We start from the raw sequence: 3,052 nt of genomic DNA, 5'->3' as shown, positions 1-3,052 counted from the left end.
GAGTTCTGAGGCTATAAGGGGAGGATGTCTCTCAGGACAGCACAGGAGAGTTCTGAGGCTATAAGGGGAGGATGGCTCTCAGGACAGCACAGGAGGGTTCTGAGACTATAAGGGGAGGATGGCTCTCAGGCACTTAGCACTGTACCAGATACCAGCTAAATGCTCAGTAAACTCTAGCCATTGTAAGTGTTAAGCATCCCTTTAAAAGACCACTCCCTTGCTTTTATAGAAGGCTTCCAACTCTAGCAATCCAGGGACCTCACCAGGACCTTCAAACCATTGATCCTGTCAGCTGACCAGCTTCTCACACTCCTTTTGTCCTCACTTCCTATCACACAGTCCCATGTCACTGCCTTGCGTATTTCTTCTATTCCCCACACTTGTTCCCTCTGTAATACCACTTGCAAAAAACTCCAGCCCTCGTTAACCCCTACTCTGCTCTTTTTTTTTTTTTGGCGGAACTGGGGATTGAACTCAGATCCTTGCGTTTGCCAGTCAAGCGCTTATCCTACTGAGCCATCTCCCCAGCCCCAAGAACTCTGTGCTTTTAGCTAAGTACTTAGACTTCACTACCGTTTGGATTTGGAGTGTTCCCCCACAGGTTCAGGGGTTAATGCCTTGGTCCTCATCTTGGCCCTATTGAGAGGCAGTGGAAACTTTTAAGAGGTGGGGCCTAGTGGGAGTTTATAGGTCACACACTCAAGGAGGATTGTGGGATCTCTCTTCCTCTCTCTCCCTGTTTCTTTTTCTCTCCTTTTGTCTTCCTTTTTTGCTCTTTTTTCCTTCCCCTACTCCTCTGCTCCCCAGCTACCATCAAATGAGCCACTTACTCTCCCACACACTTTCATCCATGAAGTGCTATCAACAAGCCCAAAAGCAACAGGCCCAAACGACCATGGACTGGGACTCATGAAATTGTGAGGTAAAACAATCCTTTTCTCTTTACAAGCTGATTACCTCAGACATTTGCTATGATAATAGAAAGCCCAACACAACATCCACTGCCAGTCAGGGAAAGAGGACAAAAAATGTGTGTGTGCCAAGGTGAGGAGAGTGGGAGAGATTTGTCCGCAGTAGCCAGGGAAACACCCCTCTGAAGAGATGAGGGGAGAGAGTGCATGAACCATGTGGGCATCTGTGGGAACAGCTTTCTCAGCTAATGCACAAGAGCTAAGATTGTTCCAGAAGAGGGAGGAGGCTAGGATGACCTGCACAGGGGAGCAAGAGAGAAGGCAGGAGCCTAGGTTGGAGCAGTAAGGGAGGGTGAGAGGAAAGATATACCCACATTGTGAGAGCTTTTATTGGGGAGTCGCGGAGGAATTTTTAAAAACTGTAATACAATGATATGAACAGACAGTCCATATTCAAGTTTTTATAACTGTCTCAGTAAGACCCTTTAAAAAAGAGTTCGCAGGGGGCCTGGGCCTAGCTCAGTCCTTTAAGTGGCTGCTTCCACAAAGCTGTCAGCCTCAGGTGGCTGGAGTTCGAACCTCACAACTCTCCCGCTGGCCAAACGTGCCCTGAAGGCATGCGAGGAACAAAAAAAAAAATCCTTATTAAAAAAAAGTTCGCAAAATTTTATTACCATTTAAACAAATAATTTGCACAAGGGGCAAAATCAAATTTCATGCTGTCTATAATATTAATAATTACCACTTGGGGCCACTAAGGCTGCACTAAGAAAGGCCCAGCTATAGCTTTAAAAGTTTATAATGTCATTATGTCATTTCACAGCTCCCCTCTTTATAATCCAAGGAAGAGTCACATGCAGCATTTGGTTGTCACATCTTTACTTTTAACAGCTTTATTGAGGTAAAATTCACATACTGCATACTCTATTCATTTAAAGCACACAGTTCAGCAGCAATGTTTTTTCCGGGACCAGGGATCAAACTCACAGCCTTTGGCTCACCAGGCAGGCGCTTAGGCAGCTGAGCTATACTTTCTACTTGGCAGAGTTTTCTTGGGGACAGCGAGGAAGGCCATTTTTATGGCTTAATAATGATCCTTGGTATGGATATACCTCATTCTACTTATCCGAGAATGGTTCCAAGCAGGGGAGTGCCTTGCTCTGAGTGGCAGAGAGAGACCAAGACCAACCGAGCCAAATGCTTCTTTTAGGGAAAATACGATGAGGTCCAAGAATTGACCAGTAACTGCTCAAATAGTTTAATAAAGCAAGGGATTTAATTAGCAGAAATATTCTGATGTATAATTTATAAATGGCATTTTATGGGATTTGTTGCATTTCTTTTGAATAATTAAATGTGGGACACAGATATAATAATTAAATCATTAATGAGTAAGAGTTTTAAATGGAATGCTAGACATGTAAAGGTGCAGGAAGAACTGGGGAGTATCACTAATTTACCATGGTCTTCAATATTTTCTTTATATCGCTGGTAACCATTCTTTTGCTTCATGTGAAATGTATTCCTCAAAACAATTCTTTAAATATAACTCAACATTATGGTAATTACCCAAGATTTCACGCCAGACACAGACCAAGAGAAAATGTTGACTGTTGCAAAAAGGTATTTCCCGTGTGTGTGCACATCATCAGGCGGGTGCGAGTTCAAATTGCTTTTGTTGTGGAGAGGGTTGTGTCATCCAAAAACTAGACACGGGACCCAAAATGTAAGCGTGCTGAAGAGCCACTGTACCTCCCCGCGGTCTCCGTCATCACTCGGAGCAACAACGTTTGCCCAACCCCTCGGTGGACCCCGCTCGGCCCCAGACGCGTTCATCCACGCGGGAGTCGGCGCACGCAGGCGGCAGGCAATGGGCCACCCGGTCCTGGGGCCTGCAGGTCGCCGGGGATGAGTGAGGAGCGGTGAAAACCAGACCCAGCGAGGCGAGTCCAAGAGGCTTTCCGCGTTCGTAGGCGGCTCGGCGGGCGTATTAGTGAACGTTTCAGAAAATAAACACACGGGGCACGGAACTCGACGCGCAGATCCCGCACCGAGCCCGCTCCGCCCGGGCTCCGGGAGGCGCGGCAGGGAGAGCCGAGCGCCGGGAGCGCGTCCCCCTCCCTCGGCCTCGGCGGGCGGGG

General features: G+C 47.1%; 1 pseudogene; it reads left to right on the top strand.

Annotated features, from left to right (window-relative positions):
• The window catches only part of LOC111813809, a 35,479-nt pseudogene that overhangs the window by 30,547 nt on the left and 1,880 nt on the right, over positions 1-3,052 (top strand).

The sequence above is a fragment of the Octodon degus genome, unplaced genomic scaffold (genome assembly GCF_000260255.1).
Source record: "Octodon degus isolate 3935 unplaced genomic scaffold, OctDeg1.0 scaffold00227, whole genome shotgun sequence".
Lineage (NCBI taxonomy): Eukaryota > Metazoa > Chordata > Mammalia > Rodentia > Octodontidae > Octodon > Octodon degus.
Note: the sequence above shows the minus strand (reverse complement) of the source record. Positions and strands in the feature narration are given on the sequence as shown.